Below are 18460 nucleotides of genomic sequence, written 5' to 3'. Positions count from 1 at the left end.
TGAGTGGCTGGAAGGTGGGGGTGGGGGTGGGGTGGGGTGTCAGTAAAGTGGGGGACAGTCTGGGGGTCTTGGAAGGGGATATGAAGATGAAAGTAAGTGTGACCAACTGTCCCTGGTTTGCCGAAGACTAAGAGGTTTCCTGGGGTTTGGGACTTTCAAGGTTAAAACCTGGATGGTGTGCATCAACTCAGGATAAATTGGTCATCCTAGGTTAAAGTCACGCTACTCTGACTGTAGCACTGGGCGGTCGAGTCATTGGTAGAAAGAGTAAAGGGGGGATCATCTCTCCCCTGAGCCTTGTTGTACCCTCAGACTAGATTGCCCCTTCACAGTGCTCCCAGAGCCCCCGTGCTATCCTTCAAGGGCCTGTGTGCTCCCCCAAGAGTCTGTAAAGGCAGAAAACGCCCTTGTGCTTGGGGCCAGCTCCTGCCTGCTCTAGGCCAGCGTGTTTTGTAAATACTGTTGAATGAATGAATGAGGCTTGAGGCTCTCCACCTTCATTTCTTCCCCGCTGAAGACAACCTACTCAGATGCTAATTCATGCTTTGCTGCTCTGCACATCTTGTTCCTTCCCCCCATGCCCTTCCCTCCTGCGGCCACCTCCTCCACTGTCCTTTCAGCTCAAGAGTCTCCTCCTCTGTGACTGCTCCTGACCAGCCCTCCTTCTGAGTGGAGTTTCTCCTGCCCCTGCTGTGTCCCCTCTGAACCGAACCTCACTCAGTTCCCTAATCGGGCCTGTTTGTGAATGCATCTTTCTCCCACATGCGCTGTGAGCTCCTCAAGGGCTGGTGACCAGCTTAGTGTTTCCTCTGCTGTACGTGGCACCTGGATGCCCCATGGAGGTGCCTTGAGAGAATGAATGGAGCTGAACACACCGAGCACAGATCCGTTCATTTCCTCACTCACCAGCTCCTCAGCAAGGCCTCCTGTATGACAGGCACAGTCCTGGGCAGTGGGGTGGGAGTCATGGACAAGATTGGCAAAGCCTTTGTGCTGTTGGAGCTCGCATTCTAGAAGGATCTAGAGTCAACAAGCAAGCAAATAAATGAGAACATATGAGAAGGATGCGTGTGCTCCGAAGAAAACACAAAGGAGAAGATGAGTCATCTGAGCTCCTGCCAGCTGCTTGCAGGCTGGGATGGAGTCACCAGCTCCATGGAGCGGACATTGCTGAGGCCCAGCACATGTGCCCATTCTATGGAGGCAGAAGGCATGCATTGTCCCCTGGGTCGTAGCATAGTCAACTTGGGCACAGTGGCTTTTGCCTTTCATGCAAAGTGTGTGGACTGTCAGTCCCTTTAGAGAAATTCATTAAAGCCAGTATTGTCTGAGAGGAGAGAGAAAATATTTTAGAAAGTCAGATGGGGTTTTGTGCCTGGTGTGGGAAGCAAGCGTGTGTCCTTCCCGCTTCACCACTCCCCCTCCCCCACTGGGAGTACAAAGAATGGGGCTCGTGTGCTGACCGTCCGCCTCTTCCAGTTGGGTGGGTGGCCTTGGAGCTGTAGCTGCAGCAGGAAGGGTCAGTGACTCTGCTATGGGGCTGCTGGGGAAAACCCAGGGTCCTGCAAGGGAAAAGGTGTTAAAATGGCCAGCCACTGTCCCTCGGGCTGTCAGGGAGAGGATCAACAGGGATCATGAAGTTGGTTGCTCAGCTTCCAAGCGCTGCACACAACAGTGGGGCATTGTTCTCTGGGTCTGATGGGGAGCTCAGCCCCGGACACAGGCCAGCTCCAGGAGGAAGGCAGCCTCCTCCCACTGAGTCCAGCTGGGCCAAAGCAGAGTCCCAGAGGGCAGTTTCTCTCTGCTGCCTGGCTGTGGGCGGCCGCTGGTGCTGAGGTCTGGGGACTCAAGAGGACACCTACGAGTCTGCAAGGTAGTCACTCACTCCTGCGGGTAGCCCCTTCAGGTTGGGAGCCGCAGAGAGCAGTGGGACAAAAGGCAGTTCCTAGGCTGGGTGCCTGGCTTCTCACAGGCACATCGTAAACCTGGCGTCTCAAAGTTCTGGCAGGAACAAGCAGGTACTAATTATAACCTGCACAGCCTGTTAATGATCGACCTCGGACTCCAAGGAGGTGAAGGTTCTGGGGAGAAGGTCTCAAGGGTTGTCTGGATATTTCAGATATAAGACAGGAGGTAGGCTGGGTGCAGTGGCTCACGCCTGTAATCTCAGCACTTTGGGAGGCCAAGACGGGTGGATCACCTGAGATCAAGAGTTCAAGACCAGCCTGACCAACATGGTGAAACCCCGTCTCTACTAAAAATAAAAAAATTAGTCGGGCATCGTGGCGGGTGCCTGTAGTCCCAGCTATTCGGGAGACTAAGGCAGGAGAATTGCTTGAACATGGGAGGCGGAGGTTGCAGTGAGCCAAGATCGCGCCACTGAACTTCAGCCTGGGCAACAAGAGCGAAACTCCTTCTCAAAAAAAAGACAAGAGTTAGTGATACAGGGGGCTCTTCTAGGTAACTCAGTGACATCATCCTGCAGCCCCAGCAGAATGAGGACAATTTAAAACCGCCCGGGCTCTGCTAAGGTATTGCTTGCTGTGTGACCTTTGGCAGGTTACTTAGCCACTTTGAATCTAACCTCAACTTCTTTATCTACAAAAAGAAGCCAGTCATTCTGGTTTAACGGTGGGTGGGAGGACTCAATGAGCTGATGTGTACAAACTCCTCATGGGTACTTAGTAAAGTGTTAGTTCCCAGTCCTCTACACTATGAAAAATCCTGGAAGACTTTCTGGAGGTGGTGACGCCAAAGCCAATGGGTGAATGTAGCCAGGCAGAGAAGGGCGGAGGGACCAGCAGGAGCAAAGATCAAGGGGAGAAATGATGCATACAGGAGACACAGGTGGCTCCTGCTACAAGCAGAGGAGATGGAAAGTAGGGGAGGCTGAGGCTGCAGGGATGGATGGAGAAGGACTTTGAATGTCCTGTTAAACACCTTGGACTTTCTTGGGTGGAGGCTGTCAGGCACAGGAAGCATTCATTCAGAAAAGCCTTTGACCCTGAGCCTTTAGATGCTCGTTTCTGCCAAGAGAGGACTCTGGTCCCACTGCCTCCTGCAAAACTGGCAGGTTTCCTGGGAAATGAATGGAAGCATCCTCGTGCCTGAGCCTCTGGATCCAGGCATGGATTTGGCTCTGCCAGTCAAGGGCCTAGGCACTGCAGGGCCATGGATCTCCCTAAAGGTTCAGTGAGCTCTGAGATTCACTCCCGCCAAGAACTCCCATTTGAAATGAACCCTACCATTTCTCAGGCTGGGGTGCCAGTTATTAAATTAAAAGTGAGATTCAAATGGTTCTGTGTTGTTTTTGTAAACCAGAGCTGAAAACTGTGGAGAGTATTTTTTTTAGCTGGAAAGTAAAGCATGCCAGGCTTTCTAGTCCGCCTTGTCCTGCTGCCATAGACCCAGGGCCAGCCGGATCCAGCCTGGGGGAGACTGACAGGTGGCTTCTTTGTGTTGAGGGCCTATGGTGCGCCAGGCTTACTCAATGCCAGGCTCTTTGCATGCTTGTCATCCTCATTTGTAAAATGAGGAAACTGAGGAACAGAGAGGTGAATACACTTGCCTGAGTCACACAGCTAGTAGATGGAGAAGCCAGATGCAGTCCTATTCTATACATACTTCAAAGTCTGTGCCTTTTGTGTCTCATGTAATGTGAATGCTGGACTTAATACTCTTAACTTTTTCTGAAAGTCTAGTGGAACAATGAAATCTTTTAATTTCTAGGCCAGGAGTGGTGGCTCACACCTGTAATCCCATCACTTTGGGAGGCTGAGGCAGGCGGATCACCTGAGGTCAGGAGTTCAAGACTAGCCTGGCCAACATGGCGAAACCCTGTCTTTATTAAAAATATAAACATTAGCTGGCTGTGGTGGTGCATGCCTGTAATCCCAGATTTCCGGCGAAGTGAATGGAATCCCAGCTACTTGGGAGGCTGAGGCAGGAGAATGGCTTGAACCCGGTAGGTGGAGGTTGTAGTGAGCCAAGATTATGCCACTACGCTCCAGCCTGGGTGACAGAACAAGACTCCGTCTCCAAAAAAAAAAAAAAAAAATCTTTTAATTGTGATTAAAATGTAACTTTAAAAGCCTCTATTTTTTTTTAACTGTTAATACCATTTTAAGGAAATTGAAATCTTAGAAACATAGCCATGATTTTGCTGCTCTGTGATGCTACTTTTTTCCTTTTTTTTTTTTTTTTAAAGAGATGGGATCTTGTCCTGTCACCCAGGCTGGAGGGGAGTGCAGTGGCGCTCCTGTCACAGCTCACTGCAGCCTTGGATTCTGGGCTCAAGAGATCTGTCTAAGGCTCTCTAGTTGTTGGGATTACAGGCACGTGGCACTGCATCCGGCTTCATTCTTCATCTTTTTTTTGACAGTTTTTGAATGATTTGCACAGCAGGGGTCGACAAACTGTGGCCTGCTGGTCAAATGCCACCTGTTTTTGTAAATAAAGTTTTGTTGGAATGCAGTCATGCTCATTTATTTACATGCTATCTGTGGCTATTTTCATGCTACCATGACAGATTTGAGGAGATGTGACAGAGACCATATGGCTTGCAAAGCCTAAAAGCCTTGCTCTCTGACCATCTCTAGAAACAGTTTGCCAACCCTCATCCTAGAGTGCGGCGCTTTGCAGTCTGCTCTTTCTCTCTGCAGACCGTACATTATTCTAGGGCGTTAATTTCTCATTATAAATGGCCAGAATATGCCGTAGAGTGGGTGGATGTCACAAACTTTCCTTGCTGGACTGTTATATTGCATCTTCTTTTTCTCCCCTCAGGAGAACTGTCACATTTGCACATTTATTATTTATTTAGCAGGCACTTATATAGCACCTACTGTGTGCCAGCATTTTCCTAAGCACTTTACCAATATTAACTCATTTAGTCTTCAGACCTGCAGTGAGAAGTTTATGCTAATACCATCCCCATATTATAGATGAGAAGGCAAAGTCAGAGGAGTTAAATATACTGGGCTAAGACCGCGTAGCTTATTTGGCAGCAAAGTCAGGTTTGAATCCTTAGCAGCTGTTAGGAAGTGTCCCAGGAAAAGCAAGCCTTTGTGAATCCCTGTGTGAGGGGACAGGGGCTGGGGCAATTTTCTCACCAGGAATGAGCCCTGCCAGACCCTACCTCGGCCCAGCCCTGGAGCCTCACACCATCCAGATTTGACTTGGCCCTGATCTTCCAGCTTGGGCCAAGTGACCACAAATTTTATTTCTTTGTTTAAAATGGCCCTGAAAAGAGGGCCAGCAGCTGATGCTGAAGAGAAAGTGCAGAGGCCTAAGAAAATAATGACTCCGGATCAGAAAAATACCATTTGGGTGTAAGAGTACGAGAGTGGATGGCTGAGCCTGGCAGGAGCTCTGCTTTGTGGCCGGAAGAGTCCACAGCTTGCTCACTTGTTAGATAAATGGTAACTCTGCAAATATTTGAGTTGCCTGGAGAAAACAAAAATGTAACGTAACTATCCAAGAAAAAGGAGGTGGTTCAAGAAAGTTTGTGATCTTCACTCCATAGAATATTCCGAGCCATTTACAATGAGAATGTAATGATGGACACCGTGGATTGCTTGTGGCAAGCATGTTCTTCGTCCTCTGTGAGATAGGGGGTCTTAGGGGAGCAGGAGGGAATCCCAGACGTTCTCACCAGGAGAACAAGCTTCCTAAGATTTCATGGAGCCCTCGTGGCCCATCCAGGCACCCCCACTCCAATGATGTCAGAGGAGGCTGGTTAAAATCCCCTGCTCAGAGACATTTTAGAATGTGAATTTAGCCAGGGCTTCCCGCAGAACATTCATGAATGGGTGGATTCCAGAAGATCCCGTGTTAGGAAATGCCACGTTATAGAGACTGGAGTGGAGGCGGGCAGGGGAGGGAGTCCACAGTGTTGAGAATCCTCCAAATGCAACACTCACTTTCCAGAAGATGAAAGACACACTGAGCTGTGTCAGGGCAGGACGCGCTAATCTGTTTGGTTCATCTCTGTGAGCTTCAGCACTGACCACAGTGTCTGGCATGGGCTTTGAAGTAATTGTTATTAAATGAATTAAGCATCTCCCAAGCTTTGGAAAGGAGACAAATTGGGGTCTGGCATGGTTCTTGGTCAGAAGACAAGATGACCACAGCCCAACTCTCTGCCCATCCACTTAGGGTCCTTTTAGGGCATGGCCTTCATCTTCTCCCAGCCCCTCTGAGTGGAATGAGAGGTGGGAGAGCCCTGGGTTTTGGGGCCGCTGCCCTGTTGAGCTGCTCTGCCTGATTCATTTCAAGCCATACTCTTGAGAGACCCACTGAGGAAGCCTTCGCAGGCCCAGCTGCCATAACCCTAAGCCTGGCTGGCTCCTCGGGCTTGTCCCAGGCTCAGGAATGCTCACAGGGGATGGTCCGGCCTGAGCCGCTGGGGCTTACCCTCCACCCTGTCTGTCTCTCAGTCAGTTGGGAGGGAGATGGGAAATCCTGTTCTGAGTCAAAAAGGAACCCTCCTCCCTTGCCTTCCTGATTCACTTCCTCATTCTGCCGACATTTTACAGCCTGGCACAGGCGCGGGAGCCACGCAGGCCTGGGCTTGCTTCTGACTTGGTGTCTCAGTCACTGTCTGACCTGGGCAGGAGAGCCAGCCTCAGTTTCACCATCTGTCAGGCAGCATGATGACCCCTGCTTTGAAGGTTGATGGGGGCCTTCATGGTGTCTGCCCAGTGCCTGGCATGCAACAGGCCTCACACGTGGGAACTCTTGCCATTGTAAGTAGCATTTGGTAACATTTTACCCAACCAACAGGAGTCTCCTTTGGCATCCTAAGCTCAAGACCCAATGATAGCCTTGACACCTACCAGGACAACCATAGGGTCGCAGATGAGCCCAGAGCAGGAGATAGGGTAGCAGCAGGCAGGGGACTCCTTAACTGTGAAACAGCATTGTCCAAGATGGGCCCGGCTGGGCATTTTGCTGGGAAAGGGACTGTAAGGACAGACTGGGCACAGACACTCTTGGAAAGAATGGAGGCTGCTCTCACAGTTCATTAGATATTGGCAAGTTTAATCAGTTCTTAAGAAAAGACCCTTCTATCTGAACCCATGTCTTGCTTCTCTCTCTCTCTCTCTCTCTCTCTCTCTCTCTCTCTATTGAGTCTTGCTCAGTGATCTCGGCTCACTGCAACCTTCTCAGTGCCCAGTGATCTCGGCTCACTGCAACCTTCGCCTCCCAGGTTCAAGCTATTCTTCTGCCTCAGCCTCCTGAGTAGCTGGGATTACAGGTGCCTGCCACCACACCCGACTAATTTTTGTAGTTTTAGTAGAGATGGGGTTTCACCATGCTGGCCAGCCTGGCTCAAACGCCGGACCTTAGGCGATCCACACACCTCCGCCTCCCAGAGTGCTGGGATTACAGGCATGAGCCACTGCACCCGGCCCCCATGGCCTTTTTTTTGAAGAGCAGGTTTACAATAAATAGGATGCCTTGGGGTTAAATGGCGCCTTGCAAGGCATCTCCTAGCATGTGACTTAAGGTGCCCTGTTGCAAGGGCCCTGCTTGGTCCAATGTGGTTTTCACACCATTGAGCAGATGCTGCCCGGGCTGCCTGTGGGTCCTGTCACTGGGTAGGCTGTGCCACTGTCTTGCTCACAAACCCTCACTGGCTCCCTATTGCCCACAGAGTAAAACCCACACAACCCTTTGGAATCCTGTGCCGTTCAATCCCCTCAACCTGCTCTCCAGTACGGCTTCCTCCCATCTCTCTTCGTTAACAATTGCCAAGCCCGTCCTGCAGCCTGAACTTGGCCTTGCACTTCCCCACCTCCCAGCTTTTGGTCTCACCAGTCCATCCATTGGTTATGCCCTTTCCTACTTCTCATCTTACTCAGACCCTTCTCATCCTTCATATCCCAGCCACGGTGTCCCTTCCTCCGTGAGCCTCTCCTGGAATCTTCATCAGAATCATTGCTCCTTTCTCTAGAATCTGTGCCTCTGCATTTAACACCCATAGCACTCTCATTTACAGCTCGTGATCTGGAGAACCTGAGCTTGAAACCTATAGGCCCTAGTGGCACAGTGCCAAGTGCCAGGCACATCTGGATGTGGAAGTCAAACAGTCTTTTTTTTTTTTTTTTTTAGAGTCAGGGGTCTCACTGTGTTGCCCAGGCTGACTTCAAACTCCTTCCACCTCAGCCTCCTGAGTAGCTGGGATTGCAGGCAGGCACCACCACACCTGGCTAAATGGTCTTAGATTTGAATTCTTGCCTCCCAACTACTATCTCTTGAATCTTGGGCAGGCCATGAAACCGTTCAGCTTCAGTGTTCTCATCTATAAAACGGGAATGAATATTAAGACCTACCTTTCAAGTATAAATTTTTTTAAAAAAATTATCTCAACAAATGCTGTTGAATTGAATTGAGTAGCTTTCACGGGGGGGAGTTTGTTCCGTGCCGGAATTCCTACCACCAAATAATGGGCTGTTGGGTTGAGAATCCTGGCACTCAGGCTATTTGTATGCCGCTGAGCGCATCACTTAGCTTTATTTTCCTCTAAGGCTGTCCATGGCGGCTGGCTTCCCACAGCGATGCAGCCACTGGTGGCCACCCCTCTTCTCCCAAGCTGGCACTTTGCCCATCCCATGAGGCTGCATTCAGCACCTCTTTTGGGAGGCAGAGTTTGCTTCTGTTTGTTTTGTTGTTTGATTCAAAAATTTCATGCCATTTATATAAGGCCTATAAGACCAGTTTGGAGGCTGAAATGGTGTCAGGCTCTCAGAAGCAGTCTGACTCAGCAGCTGGGACAGCTGCAGCTGCGGAGTTCAAACACTTAGGTTCGAATCCCAGCTCTGCCTCCTGGGCAAAACCAGTTCGGAGATTTTATACTCCAGTTATCTCACTTCTCTGAGCCTCAGGTTCCTTATCTCTGAAATGGGCATGATGATACCAACCATGAAAGTTGTCTTAAAGAGCAAGTGCATTAATAAATGCTTGGAGAGGGAGAGGCATATTAACTAGCACCTAATGCCTGCTCAGTAAATGGAACGTACTATTCTCCATTTTGAAAAAAAGATCTCAAGCAGTTTCTTAGCTTCCTTTACGTTGACACCCCATTGATAAGGTACAGGTTTTAGCTTCCTGGAAGGAAAACCTTCCTTTGAGCCTGAGCTATGTAACAACAGAATAGGCTGCCTGAAGGAGGTAGTGAGCCACCCATCACTGAAGGTGGTCAAGAGTCTTGGGAGCCTTCGGTGGGTGTATTTTTAAGGAAATTCAAGCAGAGGTGGTTGGTTAGATTAGGTCAGTTTTAATGGTCCTCCTAGTTTTGGGATTCTGATGTTTTTACAAAACAGTTTTGTTGAGATATAATTCATATAATATACAATTCATCCATTTAAAGTGTACAATTCAGTGCTTTTAAAAAAAATAGAGACAGGGTCTTGCTGCTCTATTTTTTAAAAAAAATAGAGACAGAGTCTTGCCAGGGTGGTCTCAAACTCCTGGCCTCAAGCAGTCCTCCCACCTCAGCCTCTGAAAGTGTAGGGATTACAGGCATGAGCCACCTTGCCTACCCTCACTGCCTTTTAGTATATTCACAGAGCTGTACAGCCATCACCACAATCATTTTTAGAATATTTTTACTACCTCCAAAAGAACCCCTGCACTCCTTAGCGGTCAATTCCCAATCCTCCCACTTCCCTAGCCCTCGGCAACCACTAATCTAATTTCTGCCTCTGTAAATTTGCCTGTTCTACACATTTCACATCCATGAAATCATACAGTACACAATCCTTTGTGACTGGCTTCTTTCATTTAGCACAATGTTTCCAAGGTTTCTCTACATTGTGGCATATGTCAGCACTTCATTCTTTTTCATAGGTGAATAATATTCCATTGTATGGATAGACCACGTTTTACTTACCCATTTGTTAGTTGATGGACATTTGGGTTGCTCCCACTTTTTTTTGGCTATCATGAACATTTGTGCACAAGTTTTCTGTAGACATGTGTTTTCATTTCTCTATATGTAAGAGTAGAATTGCTGGATCCGGTGGTAGCTCTATGTTTAATATTTGAAGAACTGCCAGGCTATTTTCCAAAGTGGCTGCACCATTTTCTGTTTCTGCCAGTATCATATAAGGGTTCCAACTTCCCTATATCTTCACCAACACTGGTTATTATCTTCTTTTGATTATAGCCATTCTAATGGGTGTGAATTAGTATCTCATTTTGGTTTTAATTTGCATTTCCCTGATGGCTAGTGATGTTGAGAATCTTTTCTGTGCTTTCTGGGCTTTTCAGTGTGCTTATTGGCCTTTTTAGATGTAGGTATGGTTTAAAGAAATGTCTATTCAGATCGTTTGCACATTTTATGATTGGGTTGTCTGTTTATTATTGAGTTTAAGAGTTCTTTGGACATTCTAGATATAAGTCCCTTATCAGATATGTGATTTGCAAAAATTTTGTTCCATTCTGTGGGACATCTTTTCGCCTTCTTGATGGTGTCACTTTTTTTTTTTTTTTTGACCTTTTTGCCTTTGAAGTACAAAAGTTTTAATTTTGATGATGTCTAATTTATCTATTTTTTTATTTTGTTATTGTGCTTTTGCTATCACATCTAAGCAACCATTGCCTATTCCAAGGTCAGGAAGATGGACGCCTATGTTTTCTTCTTAAGAGTTTTATAGGTTTGGCTCTTACATGTAGGTCTTTGATCTATTTGGAGTTAGTATACAGTGTGATGTAAGAGTCTAATCTCATTCTTTTTCATGTGGATGTCCAGTTGCCCTATCACCACTGTTGGAAAGATTATCCTTTTCCATTAAATTGTCTTGGCACCCTTGTTGAAAATTAACTGTCTGTAAATAGGAGGGTTGATTGTTGCTTTCTCTGTGAGTCATTTTGAAGAAATAGAATGATCCTTCTCAGAGGTACAAGATAGGTCTTGGCCATCACTCTACACTGAGCGGCTGAATCTTGGGCGGGTCTGTTTCCCTCCTTAAGTCTCCCCATCTATAAAACGGCACAGCTAGATAAGAGGATTCCTAAGAACAGGTCCAACTGTGACATGTTAGCTGGGAGGTTTCCACAGAACCTTTCATCGTTCATTGGCTCACTGGAATGTCCTGTCATCCTGCGAGGCCTACCCCACCACCTGAGATCTAGAGCCAGCCTCAAATCTGGGGGCAGTTCCAGCAACTCCCTACCCTGATCTGGCCCCAGAAAAGCCAGCCCTGCCTTTCCAAGAATGTTGATGTTGTGTGTATTTATTGAATAAGCAGCACTGCCCTCCTCTGTGCCAGCTGTGTCCCAGGCCTGAGGATACTGAGGGGATGAGACATAGCCTCTGCTCTTGAGGGGGACATTCTAATGGGAAGACAGACACATCAACAGATGATGCAGAGCTGAGTGGGGCATGCTGGCTGGTACTGCGTGCCACAAGCTGCAGATGCGAGAAGGTGGATGGCAATGCACGGCCTTGCTGATAGGGCTGCAGGCCTGGCCACCGTGGTGAACACTTGCCCTGGGCCATATCTGAAGAGTGTCAGGTTGAGCTATGGAGTCAGGCCACCATGGGGAACTCTTCATAGCTCTTTCATCCGCCACCCAGTAGCAGCTCTTGCTTGACTTACGCCTTTGGCTCTGCAGCCAACCTCAGCATGCTGACCGGGGGCTTGCTGGACACTTGTCTATAAGCTCAGTATGGTTCAGGGTAACAGGAAGCCTCTGCAGCTGGCCTGCCTGAAGTTCAATCTTGGCTCTGCATGCTTTTGGGAAAGTTATTTAACAGCTTTATGCCTTATTTCCTATCTGTAATAAAGGGCTGGTCATGGCATCTACCTGATAGGATGTTTGCTTCTGAAGCCCTGTATAGTGCTGTAGAAAATAGCTGGGCACAGAGCTAGCTCCTGCCAAGGTCTCCAGCTGTTGCAGGTTGGAATTAGAGCTTGGAACAATATAGCATTTACTCCAGCCTGCTGTGCATGCTATAATCGGTTATAACCCATGGCTATTACACGTTATAATGTGGAAATATGGTATAATTAGCCTTTGGGTTGCCAGAACAAGAGATGACGGTGATAGTCCTTTACACTGGAATAGGGCAGGGCCTCTCAGCAGCGTGTGTTTTTCTTACTAACTGATTCTGTTAGAAAAAGCCCCAGGGTGAATCAGACGTGCCCCTCTCTTTCACAACAACCTTCCAACTGAAAGCTCACTCGTCTCAGAGCGGGTGGAAGTCAGGTGTGCACTATTGCTCCCCTCTGACCATTGAGGAAACTGGGGTTTGGGCGCAAGTTGGTGGTGGAGCCCACACTGGAACCATGACCCCTAACCCCATTCCAGAGCCTGTTCTGCCCCCACTCGTGACCTGAAGGAAGCCTCTTATTTTGGGGTTACAGAGTCTGTGCTGAGGCCCACTCTTGCCTCTGACTCCTGCCTTTCTCAGTTCCCCTGAGCCAGCAGCACGTGAAATCAAGGACTAAATGAGGGCACAGAGATGTCCATTCTGGCTCCACACTTCTTTCTTTTCATAAAAAAATGAGCCAGGCTTGGTGGCTCATGACTGTACTCCCAGCTACTTGGGAGGCTGAGGCGGAAATCTTGGGCCCAGGAAGTTTGAAACCAGCCTGGGCAAGATAGCAAGAGCCTGTCTCTAAAAACAGTCAAATAAAAGAACACTTTCTGAGTGCCTACTAAGCACCAACCGAGGTCGGTATTGTAGTTTATATTTTCCAGATGTATCTTTCCATTCACAAATGTGTGTGAGCACTTACTGTGTGTCAGTACCTGTTCCATGCCACGTGTTGTGGTTAAAGTAGGCAAAGGCTGTGCCCAGAGGCAGTTTATGTTCAAATGAGAACAACAGACTCAGAGTTCAGAGGAATTGGACTGGAATCAGGTCCCTGAACTTAGAAGTTGTTGATTTCCAATCCTTATTCTAGGAGACCCCCTGGCAGCTGCACGGGTTGTTCAGAAATTCCAGGCCCTACACAGGAATCTGTCTGGGACCTGAAGGAGATGGGAGAGAGGCCCCGTGGATGTGCTGCTGGGGAGCTCAGAGAGCCCCATGCACCTATGGGTGACTCCATTTGTCTTCTGCTTTTACTGGCTTTGGCTCATGGTTGGTTCATGGTGCTTGGTTCTGTCCTCAGAGAGTTGCCTGCATTCAGGGAGTTGGCTGTCAGCACCCTGAGAATTGGAGCAGGTCCCTGTTGGCCATGTGTTTTTGTCACTCAGTCACTCAGCTGCTCACCCCCTTAGCCTTCAGCCAGCAGGCCCGGTGCTCAGCACAGCAAGGAGCTTTCAAGGAGGAGATCCCTGGGAAGCGCTCAGCACAGAGTCTGGGAGCTCAGCTAGGCTGTCCTCTACCACAAATGCCAAAACCAGTGAGAAATGCAAGCCACAGTGAGCCAGCATGACATACCTACCAGAAGGGCTAAGATGAAAAGACTGACCTTACAGTGCTGGCAAGGCCATGCGGGAACTGGAGCTCACACATGGCTGCTGGGTATGTAAAGAGGTGCAGCTACTTTGGAAATGAGTTTTATGTGAAGTTTAAAAATTTGTGTGTAATAAAAACAAAACAGTTTAAACCCTATATTTTGGCACAGTCCTTTTCAATGGAAAGACATTTTCATCCAGTAGAAGGCTGTCATTTCTCAAGTCCGTGTTGATAAGAGCACAGTCTGAGGATATGTTCTTGTGCAGCCATAATTTTGCTTTAAAAGGGTCTGTCCATGGGCCGCTGGGGTTTAGGGTCGAGGAGGACTGTGGTGAGGTGTGTGGGGTCATTGTGCCATTCCTGCTTCTTTGGGCTGCAGTACAGATGGCCCAGGAAGAGGGAGATGTCTGGGAAGGCAGGGCCAGCTGGCCAGGCAGGTCTGGGGGGTTCAAGGAGGTTCCCTCTGTGGGGAAGACTCTGTCTGAGAAGGCATGAGGCACTGGTGGGGAGGGTGAGGCCTGGCACCTCTGACTCCCAGGGCCAAGAAGACATTGGGAGAGGGGTGGGGGATGGCCTGGGGGACAGGTGTCAGTGCCATGCTGTCAGGGGTGCTGGGTGGGTCACTGGGGAAGGTACAGGCAGGTGCAGGGACCAGGGGTCAGACATCCTGGCTGGTTCTGCCTCACTGGGCCAGATCTTCTTGAGGGTGATGGGGGCCTGGGGCCTGGCTCGGTACCTGGGATTAGCCTGGCCCCAGAGCATATGGGAGCTCTCCTCTGGGGCCAGGGGCCTGGGGATTTCATCTATGGGCACTGGGGAGTGTGTTTCCGCTGCAAGGTGTGCCGTCGGGGAAGGGCTGCTTTCCCAGGGCTTCCAGAGGGCACAGCCCTTCTCCCTTCTGCCTGGCATGGTGCGGATGGAGCTGATAAGGGGTGGTGGGGGTGCAGTGTACCCCTTGAGTGCAGGCTGCTGTCCGCACCTCTGTCCCTCCCCTGACCCTTGTCCCAAATCAGACTCTGCTGGTCCTCAGGGTTGAGGTGGGAGAAGCTGCATTCATTCATATTGACTCAGAGCAGGCACTGAGCTCAACGGGGCAGGTGAAGTGGGGAGCAGGAGAGATGAAAGGACAGATATTTATCGTCCAGTGGGATCCAGGCTGAGACTGACATCTGCATAGGAGTGGCCATGGCTGGGTCAGTCATTCAGGGAAGGCGTCCTGGAAGAGGAGACATCTGAGCTGAGCCTGTGGGGCTGCTGGGTTTCCTAGAGGGAGTGGTGTAAGGGGAGAGGGGGAGGAGACAGCCTGGCGAAGGCAGAGGGAAAAAAACGCTGAGCATTTCAGCCTTGCTGGGAGGTCTAGGGGCTCTGGGGCAGGGGTGGCCATCGGAAGGTGGGGTTGCAGAGCTCCTGGCACCTGTAGTTTAGGGCGCCCTGTCCTTGGTCGGGGAGCAGCCGACTCCCTCAGTTTACCTTCAGGGCATCTGAGGAATGTGTGTGTTTTCACCCTTGAGTGAATGCCTCAGGTCTATTGATTAAGGTGGCTCCAGGGAAGCTGTGTGAAGTGAAGCCCATTGGAATCTGGGGAGGGAGCCAGCAGCCCCGCCTCACTCCGTCCTTCTCCAAGAGGAGGAAGCTTGCTCTGCTCTTCAGAAACAGAAGTGACTGATGCAGCTGAGGCAAGAAGGGCAGGGGTTCTTTGCACTTGGATTGCTTTCTGATTTCTAGTCTTGGCCCACATGGACTCAAACCTAATAGCACCCAGCCCCAACTGCCCCCCACACCATGTGGATGAATTTGCCAAATACACACTCCCGCCTACGGTTAGAATCATCTGTTTTCATCTACCGGAGCCTGAGACATCCTCCAAGCCCATGGTTCTCAGAGTGAGGTCCTGGAGCAGCAGTGTCAGCGTTACCTAAATACTCATTAGAAATGCAAATTCTTAGCCCCTACTTTTATAAATTGGGGATGGGGTCCAGCCATCTGTGGTTTAACAAGCCCCCCAGGTGTCTCTGAGGGAGGCACCAGTGTGAGAATCACTGAGCGAATCCACCGTTCCTCAAAGGATTTTGGTTTTGTTTAAATCACAACTCTTGGTGAAATATATTCTACATTTATACATATGCAACGCATCCATCCAACAAGCAAAAGTCTCACAAAACAGTATTTATCCTTCGTCCGTGAGAGGCACTGTGATATTTTTCATTCTATTCTGTCTTCTTTCCTTACAAAGCACTTTTGATCAAGACCCCTGAGTTGATTTCACAATCCATGCGTAAGTCACACTCACAGTGTGAAAAACCAGTACCAACCCCGCTGCATTAACTGGCCTGTCCACATCACACCAGTGGCCCATGGCACTCACTGTTCCAGCCAGGCTGGGACCTGTGCTCTGGAACCCTGCCCAGTGCTGACCTGCAGCAGATAGCCAGTGCCCTGCCTGCCTGCCCTCTGACCGGCTCCACCCACACTGCCAGCAGCCCCTGTCACTCTGTGGCCAGGGCTCCTGGGAGCCCCCTTGAACCTGCTGGGAGCTGTCCCCTTCACAGTCTCTGGAGCCTGAGACAATCACACCTGGCCCCAAGAGCTAAGGCCCCACCCCTTGGAGCTGCCCACCCTGCCTTAGGAACATACCTCTGCAGCAGCCTGGCCTTCATCCCTACCGCAGCTGGGGACCTCTTTTTACCTTGCACACACTCTGCCCCCTCCGCTCTGTCCCATTTCCCTCTTAGCTGCCCTGGTGTCTTCTCTCCCTCTCAAACACCTGTATTTGTGTGTTGCTAAGGCCAGCACTCCTGGGTGGAAATCCTGGCGTCCTCCAGACTGTGCCTGGGGAACTTGGGTTTCATTCATTGAACAGAGACTGGAAATGGGTTCTATGGTTGGCATATTTGGAAAAGGAGGTGCATCAGAGAGCAGCTGGCTTTCCCTACCAGGCACCACTGGTCTGTGACAGCGGGGCTGACTTAAAACGGCTTTGGGACTACCTGCCTCCAAAGCAGTCCCTGGCCAGTGTCCTTTGTGACTGTAATTGTAGAGTGGGCCTCCCAACCCCTTCCAAGGTGGAACTTCTTGTGTAACCATGCAGAGCCGGTGGACAGAGGGCGGTGTGGCCCTGCAGCCCGCACGTCTTTGGTACAGTCCCTTAACCTGCCAAGCCTCTATCTGCTCACCTCTAAGATGGAATGAAGCCCAGTAATTGCTCCTCACTTTGGATTAGCTGCCTGGCAGAGTTGCTGTGAGATTAAATGAGATAATGCATGGGCGCCATCATTGAGTTCCTATCCCTCCTTTCACACACTGTATTCTGAGAGTTACCTTCGGCCAGTGCCACAGAGGAGAGGATTGCCAAGGTCCGTCCTCTTGGTACAACCTCCTCTGCGATAAATAAACAAAATTGTGTTCCCAGAATCCACCGGAAAAAGCTTTGGGATTAAGACCAGCTGTAACTCAGTGCCTGAAATTCCATCCAAGCATAAGAGCAGTGGCAAAGAGAGGATAAGGGTGGGAATGTGTGTGGCGGGGCAGGAATGAGTCACAGGACAGCGAGTGAGTCACAGCAAGTGAGCACACCCGTGCCAGAACTCTGGGTCAGCTCGTGGTGGGCGGCCCTGGCCAGCTTGGCAGAGCAGGGGCACCAGGTGGTAATTGCTAATGGTCCCTGCCATGGGAGCTGGGTTTACCTGGGTCTGAATCCCAACGCTTTCTGAGTTCCAGAGCAGAATGTCAGTGGGCAGCTGGGTTGGCACCGGGCTGGAGTAGCGGGCACAGTGTGACAGAGGCTGCCTGGCAGCTGGGGGCTCAGCTGGTTGTCCTAAACTCTAGATTCTTGAGCTACAGCTCAAAATCGATTCCTGCTCTGGAGTTACCTTCCTGGAACTCAGCAGCTCCCATTGGGATTCTCAGAGGGACATGGAGGGCCATGGAAGCTGTGTGGCACTGGGGGATTTAAGAGCAAAGAGTTTAGACTCAGGTCATCCTTGGTTCAAGTCTTGCCTCTGCTACTTAGCGTCCCGGTGACTTTGGGCAGTGGTGTGAGTGTCATTAAACCTGTTTTCTCAGCTGTAAAGTAGGATAATATGAATGTGTCACTGGGCCTATGTAGGATAAGTGAGTTAATACCTACAAATCTTTTATCATACGGTCAGGCACATGCAGAATGCTGGGTAAATGTCGGCTTTTACTGTTATTGATGGAGCCGGGTTCATCACTTTTCAGCAGGCCGTTTGCTTCTCCGAGTCTCAGTTTCCCTCTTTGTAAAATGGGACAAATAATGCTGGCCACATGACAGTCACTCCCTGAAACTGACATTGCCCCTTTCTTTGCTCAGGAGGGGCTTGGTGTCATGTTTCAGGGGTGTTCACTAAGGAGATGGGGTTAGGTCCTGAGCAGGATTCTTAGAGCCTCTGGATCATTGAATGACAAGAAGAATTACAGTGTTTTCAAATTCCCAGATAATATTAATTAATTAATTTATTTATTTTGAGGTGGAGTCTCGCTGTCACCCAGGCTGGAGTGCAGTGGCGCAATCTCTTCTTACTGCAACCTCTGCCTCCCAGGTTCAAGCGATTCTCCTGCCTCAGTCTCCTAAGTAGCTGGGATTACAGGCTCATGCTATCACGCCCGACTAATTTTTGTATTTTTAGTAGAGACGGGGTTTCACCATGTTGGCCAGGCTTCTCAAACTCCTGACCTCAGATAATTCACCTGTCTTGGCCTCTCAAAGTGTTGGGATTACAGGCGTGAGTCACCGTGCGTGGGCCCAAAGAATTTTAAAAACTGCTGTTAGGATGTTGGAGGGATTGAGACAGAGGTAAGAACCTGGTCCTCATGGGGTATCAGCCCCTCACCAGTGGCATTGCAAAGCCAAGTAGGGGCCCCACCCAGCACCCTGAGCTTTGGAGAGCTGGGGAAGGGGAAGGGAGGGAGAGAGGTCTGTGCCCAGCGACCCCAGGACACAGGGCCCTCAGCCCCAGTTGGCAATCCACGTGCTGACCCAGCAGGCGATCTGCCTCGGGCGTTTTTTCCGTGCCAGTATCCTTT

General features: G+C 49.8%; 1 protein-coding gene across 7 annotated transcripts in view; it reads left to right on the top strand.

Annotated features, from left to right (window-relative positions):
- Positions 1 to 18460, top strand: part of SYNE3 (spectrin repeat containing nuclear envelope family member 3) — a 106473-nt gene that overhangs the window by 14041 nt on the left and 73972 nt on the right. For 3 of the 7 annotated variants that reach the window (XR_010588619.2, XM_065549327.1, XM_065549328.2), the window contains exon 1: positions 1793 to 1873. The exons of the other annotated variants lie outside the window; for them this stretch is intronic. The gene's annotated coding sequence lies outside the window, so the exon portion shown is untranslated. Of the gene's footprint in view, positions 1 to 1792; positions 1874 to 18460 lie in introns of those variants that run through there. 7 annotated transcript variants of the gene reach the window in all.

This window comes from Macaca fascicularis, chromosome 7 (assembly GCF_037993035.2).
Source record: "Macaca fascicularis isolate 582-1 chromosome 7, T2T-MFA8v1.1".
In the NCBI taxonomy this organism is placed as follows: domain Eukaryota; kingdom Metazoa; phylum Chordata; class Mammalia; order Primates; family Cercopithecidae; genus Macaca; species Macaca fascicularis.
Note: the sequence above shows the minus strand (reverse complement) of the source record. Positions and strands in the feature narration are given on the sequence as shown.